This window comes from Harmonia axyridis, chromosome 1 (assembly GCF_914767665.1).
Source record: "Harmonia axyridis chromosome 1, icHarAxyr1.1, whole genome shotgun sequence".
NCBI lineage: Eukaryota > Metazoa > Arthropoda > Insecta > Coleoptera > Coccinellidae > Harmonia > Harmonia axyridis.
This window is the reverse complement of record NC_059501.1, coordinates 69,573,871-69,593,742: the sequence shown is the minus strand read 5'-3', so window position 1 is coordinate 69,593,742 and position 19,872 is coordinate 69,573,871. Positions and strand designations below refer to the sequence as shown.

Sequence of the window (19,872 nt, the reverse complement as noted above, 5' to 3'; positions counted from 1 at the left end):
GGTGCAGTTTTGGCTGATGGTGTGATTGAATAATCACAAGATTCCGGTGCCCGATGGACTAGTCTAGTGATGTTGAAAATACTATATTTGACACGATATAATTAAAATATAGAGCAAAACTGATAAACCAGTGAAAACATTTTGAAAATCCATCAATAAATGACTGAGAAATAGATTATTTGAATTTACGTATTTTAGCGCGGAACGTCTTTGGTCTCCGACTCGTCTGTGACGTCACGCCACTTGCCTGTGATCGCTACACCATACATTACGTTTGAATACTTAGCCGCGCCAATGCTCTCGCGCCGTTTGTAGTTGTGCAGTGTAGTTTTAACTCGAGTTTTGTTTTTATGTCACCATAATGGAAGAAGGCTTCGTGAAAGGACAAAGTTATTTCTACTCAATAACTTATTTCAAACCAACTTACACCTTAGTATTTTTATTATCAGAAATAGACAGCTAGTACTGATAGGTACTTACATCAAAATGATCTTCACACACATATGAAGTAGTTTTAGGTCCAATTAAGTCACACCTCATTAATTTGCACCACTTCTTCCTTTGATTCATGTCATTTGGTACATGAAAAAACAATTTATTGGGGTTTTTAATTGTCGTGCTTGCACACATAGGCACAATACAATATTTGTAGGATTTTTTTTTATTTCTGCCATCGTGTAACGAACAAAACACGATACGAACGGTACAAGTGATTGTACACCAATGAATTCGTAAGCACTCTGCGAATACCAGTCGCCTCGTGTAAGTGGCGTGACGTCACACACTAGACTATGAAATTATTCTTCCAAGCGCAACTTCAAAGTCCCATAACTTTTTCATTTCTAGAGATATTTCAATGATTCTTCCACATTTTTGTTTCATTTTACTTAAATTCTTAGAATTAATCCTTAACAAAAAAATGAAAACTAGTCCATTGCGACTGCAAAATTTTGGCCATTTTTGTAGTGAATTTTAACAATTTCAATACGTTGTTGAAGCATATTTTTTCGTAATGGCGTAGATTTGTCCAATGTCAAAAGATGACAGCTTCAAAAGTAAGAGCTTCCTAGAAAGCGGGATGTTTCAAATGAAACCTATTATTGGAAAAACCTTTTACTGAATTGAAGATTCGGACATTGATCGTATTCATTTTTCGTTTTCGGAACAAATCATTCATAACTGTCTGTTTCATATAAGAAAATCGAGACAACCGCTACAACTTGCTCGTAAATTTTGATCCTTTGAATATAAATGAACCAGAAGCCGAAAAATTTGCTGAATAAAATTTTAAAACTACAATTCTGCATCGTACAGCATGGGGCTATAAAAGAGCGAATCATCTACTGTTAATTCAAACGATGCATTGTATCTGATGGTTATTTTACACCATAAATGTGATTTCATTGGCCGTTAAAGCTAAAGGTCGAATCGAAACATCGGAATAAAAATAGAATAGGGTTTAGCGGTTACGTTAACCTGCACCTTTCGTATGGAAATTCAATGAGTAAATTCGAGAAAAGCTCTGACTTGTAGTTTTTAAGCGCGTGTTTACCTACCCTTAGATTACACTAGTAATCTATCCTGGAAATTATATGTTTCTGTGCTATTCTTCGCGATAGGTAGAAATGCGAATACCCATCCAGATACTAAACCCCCGGTTGTGCCGATAGAAAAAATTATTGAATTAAACTTCTCAATTTTTACTTCGCTCTGTAAATTTTCTTGTTCTTCATCTTATGTTATGCCTGAGGTTGTAAATTCCACTTTAATCCTCCATGGATGTAGACACCCAGGAGTCTTTCCAGCGTTTGGGTCTTTTGGTATTTGGGACTCCGTCTCTGGCGATATTCTTCCTGTTTTTATTCTTCTGGCGTGATTGTCTCAATATCGTCACCGTGCTCTTTTCTATTTGATAATGTGTTGGATTTGGTCTTCTTCTAGAATTACTGTTTTTTTTCCTCCTATCCCCCAGGATATATCCAATTATGGTTCTTAGTATCTTCATTTCTGTTGTTCTTAGGATGAACTTCTTTTGTAATTCTTTTTTAACCACTCGGGTTTCTATGGCGTATGCCATCATAGGCCGAACACAAGTTTTGTAAATCCCGGTTTCTGAATGTTTACTCTTATATTTTTTGTTAAATATGTCGGGAACCGCACCAGCCACTCTGCATGTTTCATTTGCCTGATCACGAACTTCATTATATTCTATTTTGGTTCGAAGATATCTGATCGCCGCGATAACTGTGATAACCTGCTCTAAAGGTTGGTCTGCAATGACAAGTTTGCATCTTTTTGGTTCTTTGTTAATGACTATGATGACTTTGTTTTCCAAGTTCCCCAATTTTCATTTACAGAGTAAACCAAGACCTTCAGAAATTTCTGGCATTCATCATGGCTCTTGCTAGCATATGAGGCTCCTAGCAGGATCTTTGGATGGTTGACATAAACATGGTATTTCAAAAAACACTATAAAGTTGAAAAATTAGGAAAGCTCTGACGTAATTTCGGGATATTTTGGTTGCTCGTTCATCCTTGCGTCAATTGCCACCACATAAAAGTTTATAGGTATAGGGGAAAGGGAGACCACAACCCTTGTTTTAAAAAAAATACTTATACACAGATTGCTCTAAAACCTCGGAAAGGACTGGCGCTGGCGTATTTAGGAGTTGAACCAAAGCTCACTACCGTTTGGCCACTGTATAATTACCTTTCAGGCAATAGAAAGATTTGTGGAAATTAACCTGATATAGAAACTTAGATTCCCAGTCACTCGGGAATCAAAGGAAATGAATAGGCCTACACACTTGCCAGAAAAGAAGCACAAACTCCTTCCATTGGCCCGGAAACTTTCTGTGTATAGGCAGATGTACATACAAGAAAGATTTTCAGCTGAAAAAACGAAATAGAAACACCCTAGTTGAATCTTCATGGATTGTATTATTTCAAACAGTTTCCTCGAAACTTTGACACTACGAGATCTAAGAGGTATCTAGATCTTAGCGAGAATATGCTACTCCTCTTCAGTGAACCTATTTCTTACAAGAAGCACCACATGAGAATGGATCTGGCATAAAACAACGAATGCAAATTCTGTGAGGAGAAGAAAGAATCTCCGCATCACCAGCTGACGGAATATGCTTTGGACAAGAAACTTGTAGAAGTGAGGAAGTAGTCACCTTGAAGCCATACCAGATACAGGAGTTCATAAAAACTCTAGATCTGGAAGGCGAACTGTATACCACATAATGTCGAGAATAACCTTGATGGGAGGCACAATAGACCATTAGATTGTAGTGCATTGGAACCCCCTTGGTGAATGAATGAGTGATCACTTCTGTGCTTTCCAAATTTTAAAATTATTCAATTAATTTTTACGATAGAAATTTATCAGGAATTACATACGTGTAGATTTAAATAGAGTATTGTTTTTGGAATCATTTCCTCTCGCTGTTGTTAATATCTACGCTCTATGCAACCTGATCACTTCATTGAAAATAGTTTAACTTAGGCTGAACGACCCTTGGTCGATGGCCAGTTGCATATGCAATAAAGCACTGTTATTATTATTATTTAGTTTAACTTGCATTCTGTGGATCAAGGTTGGTTATCTGTTGAAACACGTGCATTTCCTCCGAATAACTCGTGTAAAAAAAAAGGATATTCTCTTATAAAATTATCGCTGGTAGTCGCAATTTTCCTTATTACAATTTGATGAGATAATCGATCTGTCAGGATGTCAGAAAGTTAGATATCTAGTGGTCCGTGGATGGGGGACCATTAAAAAGCTTCACGCCTTAATACCCAAACGTTTTCGACGCCAAAGTGATTAATCATCAGTAGAAATTCGGGATTAATTAGTATCCGGATCGACCAACTGGAAATTAGTTGATTGAAAGGTGTTTTCGTCGAGGAATTCGATTAATCTTGGATTAGAGCGGCCTTGCTTTCTTGATCCCATCGTAGGAAGTACTGAAAAAGCTATACTCCAAGCAATAGGCAGCTGGAACCCTTTCTGATTGAAAAATTTCAATTTCGAAGTACACTCATAATGAATATTCGAATGACCGGACACATTGTTGTCGAAACACAATCGAAAATACGGATAATTAAATGTTTGAACAAAATGATTTTTCATTCGTTGATTATTAATGATTTGGGTACAGAACTGAACAGAATTATAATAAGGATCTAGGTAATATACCGGGAGAATCATTTTTGCCTTAGGACATAAGTATTTCTCGTTTTCGAAGCATAAGCAAGATACAGGGTTTGGACTTTCTATTCAGTGCGTTCAGTTATGTATGTATAGCCTTTGCAGTCACGATGTCTGTTTCTCGATCTGGTTATACCAGAGTATTTTTGAGTGCTCAATTCAGCAAAAGTGGAAAACTCTGAAAAAAAAATCAAAATTACGAAAACCTGCAACGTTGCCAAATTGAATTTTATTTTCTGAATAAACTTACTTTTTTAAGAATTTTGAAATTAGGCAGTCGAAATGTTCCAGATTGAACGCCCCTACGCCCATTGCCAAGATGGGGCACACTGAACTTTACAATTCTGTATTGAATGTTCGAAGATCTTCAGTTATAGTGTTGTAGATTATATACAAAACCTACGAAAAGTAGTAAGGAGATTATAAATTACCAGGAAGCTGGGAAAAGTAAGAGTATCTACTGACTTGAAATTAGGAGCTTTTGTGCGCTTCGCGCTTCTTATTCATTTAATTTTTTTTCAAATGAACTATCGAACCATTATTTTAAAACCAAATTCTTTTAAACTTGAATCTGAAGGCAAAATTTTCTGGGCAGCATTAGTTTTCAAAATTATTTCCTTCTCGACCTTCATAATCATAATATAAATAATATACTTAAATATTGATTCTTTCGGTCCGCACTTGACGAAAGTTCATTCTGTGATTATGTCATATATGGCAATTGTTTCGTTATAACATTTCTCATTAGTAATACTCACCTGAAAAAGTCAAACTATGACGAAACAATTGTCGTGGAAATAAAAATAGCGGAAGTAAAATATTTTTTATGCCAATACATTTGCAAAATGATATACCATTGTAGAGACTTTGTCTGTCCGAGAGGTGGCGTTATGAGCGTCGCGCTACACTTAAATACTTCAGGGAGCGGACGCGTTGCAGCGGAGTCACCTCTCCACGATAGTGTGTGAGGGTGGCTTAGGCAGAGATTGCTGGATTGCCTAACCGTAATCCATTGAGAGAGGGGGCACCTACGATATTTGGCAGAATAATATGATAATTTCAAAACAATGTCATTTTTTAATGTAGTCATTTTGATAATCTACTTTTTAAATAAAAATCACTCCAATTTCTTAATAGGTAGTCTCTTTTTATGAAAAATCAAATATCCAAACGTCCAAGTTGGGGATGTCATTATATTGAGTTTAATTAATAACCATTAAAATGAACCACTGAAAATGTTTAGCATTGAAATATCCTCAACCATTTTTGAATATTTCAGAAAAAGGAGCTATATTTTTCAAATTCAATATCCTGTGTCTCGAAAGTGAAAAAGGATATTTGCAGCCATAGACCTTATATCACATGGACAGGCCCTAACGAGACTTTCACGAAGAGTTCGCGTCAGGCTGAATATGAAAGAGAGAGATGCAGCTAGATGAGTCAATGTCAAAATCATATGACCAAAACATTGGACTTACGTTTTGAAAATCTTGAATTTTTCTTTTATTCTGAATGAAACTCATTGTTATTTTGATATATTGGAATTCTAGCAATGTAAACGAGGGTTAGAATTGCTTGAAATCTTTCTTATATTAATCTATTTTCGACTATCAAACGTTTAATTTTTGTTTGAGAATTTATGGAAAAAGCTATAATAAATAATATTTTTATTATTTATATACCAAGAAAGGAAAGCATTTTTTCCTTAGGTATGTATATAGTCTTTTCTACTACTTTTAAGGTCGTCATTTTTATCAGTCAGGGAGGAAAATGGTACTTCTACTCCTGCCGGGAGGAAAACATTTTTCCTTCCTTCTTTAGGGGCGAGAATGAAGTTTTCTATTAAGATAGTAGAAAAAATATATTTTTTTATTATATCGCAACTTAAAATGAAAATAATTTTCATATATTTTTATCAAGTGAAAATCGTTATATTATGTTATTATTGAGTGAAGATGTTCATTCTTTCAAATGTTTGGTTGGAATAATCAATTCAATATAGACTAATTCTTAAATATAACCATTTAAAGATTCAAAATGAAAGTATACTGCTTAGTAATCACCTATTTGTGTTGTTCTATTTTATTACTTTGGCTTTCGACAACCAAAATTCTAAGTACAAATATTATTGATGGTAGAATGAAAAATCATTTTTACAAACAATTTTAGCGTTTAAATACAATCAGTTATGTCTATTACATTTCATTCTTCAATTTTCTATTACTTCCAACTAGTTTAGTTCAAGTCACTTATCAATTTGATAATAGTAAAATCTTTCAAAAAATTGTTTCCAGATAACACAGGCAATTAAAAAAAAGAGAGTTTATGAAGAATTGTATTCATTAAGTGTTCATTGCTGTTCAAAATACATTATTACAATAAATGATTTAAAAAATGGTCCGACTCTAGCCTATCAGCGCATGAGGAAGAACATATTCGCAGTCGGATTTCTCACTCTCCACTAAGGAGGATATTCACTCTTCCAATCAATTAATATCCAGGATATTGAAAAATATCAGGATTGAGCTCTTCCTCTTCTTAGTTCTAAACTCCTCCAAATCTTGAAATTTATGAATCTTCTTCTCCTTATCTCTCCAAGGATCAGTTATGATACATTCATTTTTCCTGAAAAATACATATTATAACGTTATAAGTTGTTGTTCACATATGTTAAAAGTAATTTTCAACTAAATAACAATTTAAGATACCCATTTTCAGCCTTTCAGTGAATGAGCTTCTCTAAAGATGAATTTTTAAGCCACGGCACAGAATATGTTCCTCATTTAGTATGGCAATCTTAAAAACTGAAAATTTCAAACTATTTGATCTTCATATTTGGTTTTTCTTGAATTGAACTTACATTATTATTGTTTAAATCACACCTAGTATCATAAGTATTTATGGACTTGTCTGTACCAAACCAACTGTTGTGTTCTTAAGATCAATAATATCATGTCTTATTTCCATTCTATGTCTTATTGTATCATTTGGTATCATGTCCCTTTCAGATTTTCCAGCTGCTGTTCACTTCAGAGCTGTATGTTATTATGCTCCTAACTATTGAGTACATTTTTTCTTATTATTCACATTTATGTTTTTAATCGATAATATCCTATTTAACATTGAGATTATTGGTTTTCTTTGGATGTTTCTCTCAGATATTACTTCGTCTAGTGTTCCATTCTTGGAAATCCTCATTCCCAGGTTTCTAATTTCTAGTATTTCTAATATTAGTATTCAATCTGGGGGAAAAATCTTCCATGGCAGCAGCAGAGGATTTTGATATTATAAACAGTTGTACCGTCTCTGGTTGCCCCATCTCTTGCTGTTTTGTCTCTGGCTGGTCCTGTTCAATTTCTTTTGCAATAATTATTTATATGAATGAATAAAATAAGGGACGGAAAATAAATAGATATTTCACATCCATAAAAAATAAAATATTAATGTACCTTCAATATTATCTTCAAGACATTTATCTCCATAATTTAATCTCTCAGGCATATCATTGGAGAAACTGAAGGAATAACATCTTTTTTCAGAGTTTTTGTACCATGAATATTAATAAATCATGTTGATGAAAACGGTTGCTGCATATTTTCAACAAGGAAAAAGGGTTGAAATCAATTCTTCTCCAGCTTTCATTTAATGTTCCCTTAATTTGTCATCCTTTGGAAAACTGTGAACTGATATTTCCTTTATGTATGAATTCAGAGGGTATTAAAAGAAATAAATACTTACGAATGAAATTTCAACTTTTGGCTTTTTTCTAATCTCGCTGTACAATTGAAGGCTGCACGAGTGTGAGGCATTTTATTTGAAAATTAGTTCTTTTGGTGCTTTGAATTTCGCAATAGCAGATGGATTCTAGAAAAACATGAGCTTTCGATTAATTTTCAAGATGAAATCGGCCTTTCAATAAGTTTCATGAACTTATTGAAATCCGATAAAGATTTCACGGAATACTTACCGCTAATTCCTTTTATTAGAATGTTCAACACTTTTACAAATCGTAATCAATCAGATTAACTATGTGTTCAATTCAGAATGAGAGAAAAATTTGCGATTTTCTGAATGTGAGTTCAATGTTTTGATCCATATGATTTTGACGTTGACTCATCTAGCTCCATCTCTTTCTTTCATATGCGGCATGCCAGAATTTCTCTCTAAGGGCCTGTCCATTTGATATAAGGTCTATGTTTGCAGCATACTTATTTATAATATATGTTTTTATTTCCATCAGTACTATCTTACCTTACAGTAACACTAACTCTGGGACTCCCTGTAAAGTTGATTCGTTCGACTATTTTGCAACTGAGATTTAAATCGATCAGAATGTATTTTTTCAATTAATAAAAAAAGTAAATTCGTTAGGGTTTCGGCTCCAGAACTATAACAAACATATTTTGCTCTGAAAATTTCAAGTAGGTATCTAGCAAATTCCGTTCAAAAGTTGTCATTTACATTTCAAACCCAATTATTCATTCAAAACCATTCCCAGCCCATAATTCAATTTGAAAATGACAGACATTTGGGCCACATGAATAATTCATATTTCAAGAATACCAAAGAGTTTTTCTCATAAATGTCTGTTCATATTGTATACATTTCCGTATTCTTCCTAGCTATATACACAAATAAGTATGTATTTTATGCATATTCGGTTTGCCTGTGCTACGTGGGAGATTCACCTTTGAAGCTGCACACGCGAAAGATATCTCTCAATATTTCCGACATTCCAGTCTTTATAGAATCTTCCCTTCCCAATAAGAACCCATATATTCTGCTGAGGAATTCGTTCACCGAGAAAATGTAATATATAGGGTTATATCTACCCTATTATTGGCTATAGATGCCAGAAACAATCGCTTTTTTATCGTTCCAACGTTATAGGTAGCACTTCTACCCTTCTAGTCAATAATTGAATAGATATGTGACATCAAATGCTTCACTCAGAAGGAATCTTTTTTTGAAGAGAATGAATATACCTATTGCAAAAATACGTACTATATTGACGCTTTTTTTTATCTCCTCACATGAATAAAAGTTTTTTATTTCTAAGGATACTGTCAATGCAAGAAAATATGCAGAACTCTGTTTTGGAGCAAATTCTCGATCATAGAATGAGAAAGCTTGAACTATTGCAGGATACGTACCACAATTTTCAAGACACCATCAGGGACCATAATATTTTGACATTCTCGGCCAATTTTGAGGGTGTGCCTTGTAACGTTACAATTTCCCATGAGACTCTAAGACTGATTTCTAGAGGTGGTTTGGCTTATTTTTCAACAAAACTCCCACCCAGGTTTTTACAAATTTAATAAAATTAAAATATACAAAGAGCGATCCTTTTCACTCTAAACAAATAATATTGAAATAAAAACTTAACTTAAATCAGTTTTTAATGAATTACTGTGCTATTAGGATGGAACCTCTTCTGTACATTATTTTCAGCCTTCTAAACAGCAGATCTTAGCAGGAATCTATAGTACTCGCATTCAGCGAAGTTTATGTAAAAACGCCTGGTATTACGCAGGTATTCTCTCAGTTTCATGAACTAAAGGGTTTAAAGTACTATTTCAACTATATCTCAAGGAATTTCTTCTTGATATTTTTCAATCCCAAGAGAGGTTTCTGTTGTTCCAATCCCACAGGAACAACGATATCAGAATATGTTAACCTGAATTTACAACTCCTTCTCGGATTTCTAACCAAGAAATTATAAAGGAATGATTATATTTATCATAAAATAAACCTGTGAAGCAGTTTTCTTAAAATTATTTAACACAAAAAAAATTCTACCAAACCTGAAATATCTACGTTTTTGCAAGATGGATGACTCTAAAAAAAACCTCTGTTTCAAAATTAATCAATTCGTCCTAGTGAGGTTATTACTTGTTGAATGCATGTCAACACTTACCGAGAATCTTGACACAAGTCTCGCCGATAAATTAAATTCTGAATCTCAAATTAAACTAGTGATGGCTGAAATCAAAAAATAAGTACGTATTTTTCCTGAAATCTTGATAATTATTGAAAATCTTTCAGAAAATTTTCTCTGTTTCTTTCTCTAGATACGCGCATCCTTTGGCGCTTCCTCTGCGATCAATCGCCTACGATGAATTGACAACTTACCACATCTTTGAAAATTCTAGTAGCGTAACATAAATTGAAGCTTGCAAAATCGTTTCACACACCTCTCACCATAAAGAAAAAAAAAGATTTTTTTTACTTTATGTATGAATATCTCAGGTCGAAAACAAAAAAACTCGATGCCATCAAATCAAGCACAGCACGTCGAAAAAAACATACTCCGACTTGTCAACTGGAGCAAATGATAATAGTAATAATTAGTGTGGTTTATTACGAGGGAAAATTCCGCAAACATAACATGTCTCAGCCGAAACCTATTGAATACAACTAATTCAAAATATGAAATGTCAAATATTATAATCATTTGCTGAAGGCAAGTAAAAATGAAAACGCGAAAATGAAAACATATCAGTGATACGATATTTCACTCGATTCGTGAGTTTCTCCACAAAGAACGCACTTCTTATGTCTCATAGTGAATCAACGTTTCATATTAACTCAAAATATATTGAAATAAATACCTTAATATATCAGAAATTCAGAAAACAAACTTCAAGTGCGCCATATATAAAAATTTCGTGGATATTGTATTTTTGGATATTTTTTTCTTCCCTTTATTATATTTAATTTTAAAATTTCAATCGACTTTTATTAGCCCCGAAATCAAATCCTGTCCCTAGGGAAAGAAAGTCAACTAAATAGACCTGTCCATAAAAGCGACGGGCCGGACTCACACATAACATCTTTGTAAATTTACATAATTATTCATTCTCCGAGACCTCAGGAAAGCCGCTCTTCCAGGGGTTGAAAGAACATCTCAACCGGAGATAAGTGAACGTTGGTCAACATTCTCTGACCAACCCGTTCATGACATACTCCCTCTATCTATGTTTATTACTCTATGATGTCAACTCAACTGAAAAGCATATACATACATCAGCGGATTTCAGCATCCCTCGATTCAAGTCCCATAACGCTTCAGCAAACACATTCTTTGAAAGATAATGAATGAAGTGTAATTTTCTGCGCCCTAACAAACCACGAAGAAAATACGCACTTCACTCGGTTGTCTCAGTGATAAACATGGTTGTTAATTAAGAACAACTCCTTTCAATGTTCTTCAGGCATCTCCCCCGTTTTCTTTTATGAAGGGTAATTTACAGGGAAAGACAAAGCAATTACCGAATTGTACAGGCCGTTGAACTCAGAGTTGTGGTTTTCTTGAACATCAGCCGTCATAAGGGAAAGTTAGGAAGGAGAATGAGAATGAATACCTAATTGTTACAAGAGAAAGAGATCCATCTCTTTCTCTTGTAACAATTAGGTATTCATTCTCGGTTCTCCTGAATTTTTGTTGAAAGATTTCGTGGTAATTGCTACAAGTTTAATAATATTAATAATGTTTATTAGCCCCAAAAGAAAAATTACCACATAATGTTTCAAACAATGTATACCTACAGTATAAAAAAATTAACATTTTGTTTCCCACAAAAGATCAAAACTTGTACATGGGCAGTACAAATATATTTGTAAAAGAATGAATAAAAAGAGAAAAACTAACAAAAAATAAAAATGCTCAATTTAACTTATTTTCACACATATGGAACATTCAGTACTAAATGAAGTTGTTTCTGTTTGTGAACCAGAAGGATGAAGGCTTCCTTCGAATCCATTTTTTAATTTTCTTATTGAACGTTGGTTTTGCCATAGTTTACTTAATATTCTTGAAAGTCTATTGTAAGGTAAAGGTGCCATCTAAAATACTATGGTTATCTGGTAAATAAATAGAATTCCTCCGTGATTTGAAAATTTCTGGTTTATGGTTGCTTCAATTGATAGTCCATGCGGTATTATTAGTGAATGCATTAAATTCAAATTCGTTTTTATTTCTTCAACTTTAATATTTTGAATATGAATTATTTTCGTGTACTCACCTTTCCTAAAAAAAACTCATTTTCCTCTGACCAAATGTACCTGTATCCTGAATTTCTCAGTTCTTTCGTCTTTTTATGGAATTTTGTGTGATTTTTTTTTGAAAAACCATCATTTATATATATATATATATATATATATCCTTCTGTCATGTCTTTCCAATCCCATGCTCTTTGAACTCAAAACTCTCATCACCTTTCGCTGTCGTCTTGGTCTTTTATTCTTCAAAAGAGAAAATTGGCTTAATCAGATTTTTCGATTGTAACTTTTTTACTTTGATTTCATTCTCCGGAACATTGAATTCGAGTTTGTTGAAGACTGTAGCTATTTCCTCCTTCTTCTTCAATCCTATCACTATAATATATTTTCTTATAGTTTGTGCATTAGATGTAGCGACGTTCTCTAAGACCTGCTATCTTAAGCTGTGCAATTCTTTTTCCATCTTTCTATAGTGGTTTCCATGTTCTGTTGTCTTTTTTTGAGGTAATTGTTTTCCTTTTCATTTCTTCCATAGCGTTCAATATTTCATCCATTGTATTACTATTGGAGGTAACCGCCACTTCGAGTGTTTCAATCTTTTTCAGGATCTGCTTGAACATGCTTACTATATTATGTTCCCTTTGTTCTTTCTTCATTTTATCTAAGCTTCTCCTCTTTCTTTCCAATTTTTCGGTTAGTTCCTTCAGGGATTTCTTTAGCCCTAGCGTATCCACTTCCTCTTCTAGCATTTCGCAGTTCTTACACAGCCAGTTCATTTTTTCTTTTCCGACAATATCTATACATCCCTTGCATATTCCGCAACATTGGATCTTTTGGCTACTTTTTTCTATGGTTTTATTGCATATTATGCACGTTAAACTTTCAGACATTGTAATTAATCGCCTCACTTAGGTATGTTATTTATACGAAAAGCCGCAGTCCTTCGCCTCTCAATCAATTATGTTCTTTGAATTCATTCTTGGAATTTCGCCGAGATTGCACAATAATTTTCATTTAAGATGAACGATTTTTCTCAAACTACACTTCAATACAACATTCATCTAATTATACGAAGTTTTTCACCATTTACAGCAATATTTATCGAGCCGAATTTATTCGCATATTCATGCACACATGATCCCAATATTTATCAAAAAATTAAATACTGAACATTTTCAAGGTGTTTTTTGAATTGAATTCTCGAAGGAGAATCTTCAACAAAAATGTAGAAAATTCAAGAGAAATGCGATTTCACTTGAATTCATTAATATGATTTTATATTTAGTTCTACTCAGTCTATAGGGATCCACACATACACATCGATAAGATAGATTTAGGGCCGGTATTATAAAGGATAACCGACGGTTGAACCGTACGTCAACTACCAAATTCCGTATTTCTAGTAAGGAATTTGGTAGTTGACGCAACGGTTGAACCGTCGGTTATCCTTCGTGATACCATAGCCTTCTTCAAGTTGAAGACGACTGTGGTAATACCGGACCTTAGTAGTTCGACTTGACTTCTCCCCGCGAAAAAGCTCCATGCATTGTCGATCGATGCGTTTACGATCGTTGAAACTTTAACCTTATACTTTCTGTCTTCAGTTGAAGACGGCTGTGGTAATACCGGACCTTAGCAGTTCGTCTTGACTTCTCCCCGCGAAAAAGCTCCATGCATTGTCATCAATTCAAGATGATGGAAACAGCCCAAATAACTATCGAGCATATAGGTAGTCCCTCAACAATATCAAGACAACAATTAAATAATTCAACATGTTTCATATCTAACACATGTTTAATATACAATACACAAGTTCTTTTCCATTGACTTTTTCCTGAACTTGTTTGTTAGTTATGAAAATACAAAATAATAAGACGTCAATATTTGTTGAAAAAATCATGTAAGTCATTATCAAATGTAGTTATAATATAGGTAGTCATAATAACTAACGTTAAGCAGGCACGAAATATAAAGATAGATATTCAATTTTTTTTTCAACGTCAACAGAGAGGAAAAGAGGTTCAAACAAAAAATTATATAAATTCGCAGTTTAAAGCTTTCAGAAACTCCCTGTACCTCTTGAAACTTCGATTGTAACTAAAGTTAATTCAATATAAATTTCCAATATCATTACCAATCTCTTTTCAGCAAAAATCTCTTCAAATTTTATCGTGATACGCTACTTATAAGACGTAGGTATTCGTCTCGAAGATTCCTGTTCAAATAATTACATTCATCATGACTTTGAAAACCTCTCTATAAAATCAACATAGGAAGTGTAGAATATACATTTCAAAAGTTAGTTTTGCTGAGGCGATATGGCGAGGTTCTTGTGTAAAGTGAGTTATATTATATTTGCATAGGTTGATCCTGAAGAAACAGTCATAGGAAAGGGTAAACTTCTCTTGTTGAACTATGAAAAATTCATTTCAGGGAATGTTATATAAATATTGGATATAAAGAGATATTATTCAGAATGGACATGGACTGGGTTTTTAGTTTTTTACAAATATGTATATGCATCTTGAGCACCTAAACTAGGGGAATGTGGTCTGAGATCGTAGTAGTAGTTGTTTGAGATCGAGAAGTAATGTAGAATCAAAAAAATTATTTGTAAGTCAATACTTGTTTCATTTTTTGTCGAGATGTTTTTCGTTAGAGGTGGAAAATAATATTCATCTATAATTAAAAATTTGCATTGGTGTAACAGGGGCCTAGGAGAGTCGAGATCTAAGGTGTAGTAAAAATAAATTCATTATTTTTGCATGGGAAACAAGGCTTACTTTAATTACCTTGGTTAGAATAATCCGATTAAGGTCAAATATATGTGGCGTTTGGTTCGATGTGTGTGGCCTAGCGCAGGGCTGTCGTTATGGGTGAAACAGTAAAGTGATCGATTCAGGCGCCTCTATTTGACGGGCGGCAATTCGGTCCAGTTTGCTGGACGGCTAATCATCCTTGATTTTGAGACACAACTAAAGTTGTTCTGCTACGCAGCGTTTGTCAACATTCTCCGCAATGAAATTCTCCAAACCGCCTCTACAAATAAACCGCCTGTACTGTACTAAATTTCACATGGTAGCGCAACCAATATGAACATTGAAAGAGGGATAAAATCATTATATATTTCACAAAGACAAAAACAACATTACCTCCGATATTTGAAAGCCGGTGTTATACATTCAACATATGTAAAATTCGTACGATTTTGCATTCAAAACTAGTTACTGTTAAATGCCAAGTTTTCAGTGGAACACACGTTTGTAATCCCATTTAGTTTTCGCCCTTATTCAGAAGTTCTTATCCTGTGGTGGGATCCTAACAATTTATTATCGATTTGATACGTTATAATACCTAATCGGTACTCCTCTCTTTCCGTCACCATATTCTGAGGGAGAGGTTATGTTATTATTGATGCTTTTTCAGCAGGGCGCCAAAAACTTACTCGCGCCGGCCCTTGCGTTGTTCTGATGAATTCCTCTTCTATTGGCCAAAGCTGGCGGCTTCTGAGCAATTTATTTCCTTAGACAGTCCGATTGTTGACAGTACAGTTCCGAGCTAACAGTTGTGTCAAAGGGGAGCAGCTCATAGTAGATAATTCCCTCCCAATACCACCAAACACACAGAAAAACCTTGGCCGTCAATCCTAGCTTGGCTACTGTTTCCACCTTTCGTTTCGATCAAGACTGTTTTTGCTTGACGTTGTCGTAAATGATCCACTTTTCATCACCAGTCACCAACAGCTCCAAAATTGTGTCGATTTTGTTGCGATTGAGCAGCGATTCGCAGATGGAAATTCGGTCCATGAGGTTTTTTTGCGTTAACTCGTGTGGTACTCAAACATCAAGCTTCTTATTAATGAGACCTGCCTTATGTAAACGGTTCCAAATGATTTACAATCTCTAGCTCTTAGGCAACTGGAACAATACTTGAATAACGGTCGGATTCGGACAATGTTCATGGTTTTATCGACATATTCGACAAATGGACTTTCAGTGCGTGGTGCATTTTTGAGATCGAAATTACCAGAAAGAATGAAACCAAAATTGCTCATAATTGGCTGTTACAGTATCAGGACCATAAGCACTATTTTCATTTTCAGCCTCCTGGCTTGCATTTTCAACTTTATTGAAGAAAAACTTTGAAATACAGCTTATATTCTCTTTGCTAGTGTACACCTTTTACTAAACTGAGTCAACTAATCACAAAACTGTCACAAAAGTTTTTATAGTACGAACCTCATCTTTCTAACGCCATCTAGTGGAACCCGATCGGACTCATACTACGCGAGATACAGATAACAAAAGCCATCTATTTGAAAATTAATGGATTTCTTGTCACTACGCCTAATAGAATCATACAAACATGAAAGTATTTTATGTACTGAGAACTCTGGAAATTTTTCACTATGATTTATTACATCGCCAGAGCAAAATATCTAAAAAAAATTTAATGAATCACCAGCGGCGGTATTTTAACCCGAAATCATTCGTTCCAAAATCCTGAACTCAATATCGTTTTATGATACTTATTTCATGATTGAGATATGTGATTTGTAAAGTTTCCGAAAAATAAATTCAATTATGATTTTTTTCTTTAAAATTCAAAGTTCGTGTTCTGAAGCTAGGAGGTCAAATGCGATAAAGCAACAGATTTCTTCAACAACATTTCTTGCAAATATTTGCAAGAAATGTGTTGAAGAAATCAATTGCTCTCAAAATTTCTGAAAAAAAGCTCTGGACAGCTGAACATTATAAAACGAAAGCTATGTTTATTTCTGTATGTATATTTTTTCGATGGATTCCTACATTTTATTTTTGGCTTTCTTCGTTTCGATAATATTCGTTCAATTTTTGCATATCAGCAATTCGTTATCATGGTGCAAAGCTCATAATGTTTTCTTCTGAACAAATCTGATATCTTCTGAAGAATTTCTTTAACGTTTCCAGTGTTTTTACACACAAGTTCCATTTACATTGCATAATTTAACAATTTATTGAAATCCTTGTGAGACAGCTGTGCGTTGTGCCAACTCAGCAAAAAAAATTACTTCATCGATAGAATTTGAATGTCCATGTATGTTTTTATATTCAATACATAACTTTTTCAGGTGTTCAGCTTGCGACAGTCTATTCACAACATTGATGGCACTAGAGCATCATAAGGAAGAGTTTGAGCATTGGTCAGGAGATGAAGATGATTTCTGTACGGATTCTGAAGATGAAGATAATACTGTCATCAGTGAAGAATGCGAAAGATTATTATAAAAATCATGCAATGTTTAATTCAACATATCCCTGTAGATAAATGTATAGGTATATGTATATTACATATATTTTGGTACCTCAGGATTGGATTTTTCCATTTGATCTAGACAATTGAAACCTATTACTATTAAACAGTAATTTTCAGTTGTTAGAGTAGTTCAAAAATAACATTCTTCATAAATAAAACGTAGAGTAATGAGAAAATGTTTCCCAATAAAATTCATCTTGAATGTTCTCAACCTTTGCTTCTAGTCTTTTTTATATGTTAACATTTTTTGATACATTGTTTTTATATATTCCCCAGCAGGTGACTCCCTTGAAATTCAGAGAAAATGGATGAGTTTTTGTATATTATATTGTTAATTTTGTTGAATTTATGCTTTCTTAATAAAATGTTGATAAATAATGATTTCACTTTTTCTTTTATTAGTACTCGAAATTTTCTAGGCAATAGCTTCAATCAATTGTTTAGAGCGAAAATCTTGAAAAAAAATTTCGTATCACGTTAAACTGCGACTGATAAAATCGACACTCACTAGTAGTCACTTTATTCCATTAATGAGAAAATAAAACAAAATTCTTGAAGAATGTAAGAAGTGAACTAACGTTTCTGAGCATTTTATTTCTTGCAAATGTTATTACATAGCTGACAGGATAACGAAATGGATCAACAAAATATTCCATTTCAGTTGTGTTTTGAAACGGCGAATTGAACCCAATACAATAGCCTTTATAATATTGAACAAATAAAACAAGAAGCTATAATACTTCCGTAAAAATTATGTATTATACATTTAAAAAACTACTCACAATCTCAAATCTCTCATAAACTGGTAACAAAGAAATACTGAATATTTGAATTCAATTTGCCGTCTATGCAAAAACTAATATTTACAAACGCAAAGTAAAAACACATGAAAATCTAAAAATAAATGTACATTTTCTACAAAAAGAAACGAAATTAAAATAAGAATAAATACTTAAAAATATCTACTTAAGAAAATCACCCAAAAAGTAAGGTCATATTAAAAAAAATAAGAAGGATTTCGCCAACCACACACGAATGAAAAAAGAGTAAAGTTCGAAATATTAAAAAAGAAAATTTCATATCGTGCGATGTTTACAGGTAGGAAAGTTGTCACAAGTAGTTTAAGCACAGGGTAACGAAAAATTTCATTTGTAGTACTTTATGTGCGTTAAACAAGTTAATTTATGAAATATTAGAAAAGTCACATAAACAAAAAAGTTATACGAATATTTCTTCAGTTTTTCACACTAAGTTTACCCACTTAAAGGTGTTTACACTAGCACAGGCAGTTCTTCAAATTACTGTGATGTTAGGTTCACGGAACCAAAAGAGTCTCTCATGTATTATCCAGTATTGGGCAGACAACCACCCTCTCAATTCACAAAGTAGATGTAGTTAGTAGATATATGTAGAATACATAAAAACAGCCAACATGGAACCTAATTTCTTTATATAGGGCTATTTATTGAAAAACTGATGGTACATTCTAATCACTAATGTATGACATTTCTGCAAGTAAGATTCGAAAAAAAATAATAAAACACTCAAAAAACAAATCCAAAGTTATATTTTTTTCAAATTTGTGTTCAAAACTCGACAAAATTTCCTTTATTCCATTCTTTGACTAAAGATGTTTTTTGTCTAAGTTTTCCTGTTTTTGAATAAAATTTTTTTACGAAAATATATATCTCTATTATAATACCCTTATCTAGTATTCTCCGAAAAGAAAAATTGTTAAGTCTTGAATTTGAAAAACACAATTTTGAGGACTAGAATTTGATTTCATTCAACATATGCATGTTTTAAATCATTTCACCAGATGCTTAAGACCTTTTTTAGTATCAATCATCAGCCAACAAGAAACTAAACAGTTCATCGTATTTTCCACAGAAGTTCATTTTTTCATTTCAATGGTTATTGAATACTGAACACTATCAATTTTGGAAAAACATAAATAAATGAAAATTCCCATGAAATCAAAGCCGATTTCAAGTAAAAAAATAATAATTCATTTTGGAACAAAATATCAGTGAATCAAAATATACTACACTGATCTAACTTACTTGTTAAATGTAAACTACTACTCAACAATAAAACAGGACAAGAAATGCAACTGTAGAATAAGAAATTTTTTTCAAAAATAATAGGAAAAAGTTCCTCTCACAAAATGTTGTAAGAACTTGACAAGTCATCGACTAATTTCAAATAAAGAGGAGCACCAAAAAGCGATAAGATAACAACTATCATTTCAAACATCCCGTGGGAAAACATTTTTTCAACAGCTAAAATTGTAATGATTTCAAGTCTTCCATCAAGTTCCATGTTTTTACATTGTTCCAACACAATAAAAAGTCAAC

The 19,872-nt window shown here is 33.3% G+C and overlaps 1 long non-coding RNA gene across 4 annotated transcripts; it reads right to left on the bottom strand.

The window, feature by feature from the left end:
* Window positions 1-6,537: 6,537 nt before the first annotated feature.
* On the bottom strand, window positions 6,538-8,340 carry LOC123688792. 4 transcript variants are annotated; one of them, XR_006750110.1, is made up of 5 exons: window positions 8,184-8,340; window positions 7,955-8,080; window positions 7,077-7,899; window positions 6,925-7,020; window positions 6,538-6,841 (listed from the first exon to the last, which is right to left on the bottom strand). It is a non-coding gene; the product is annotated as an uncharacterized LOC123688792 (long non-coding RNA). The 4 variants fall into 4 exon arrangements; XR_006750109.1 differs by having other exon boundaries at window positions 6,925-7,012; XR_006750108.1 differs by having other exon boundaries at window positions 6,538-7,020.
* Between the last annotated feature and the right edge of the window lie 11,532 nt (window positions 8,341-19,872).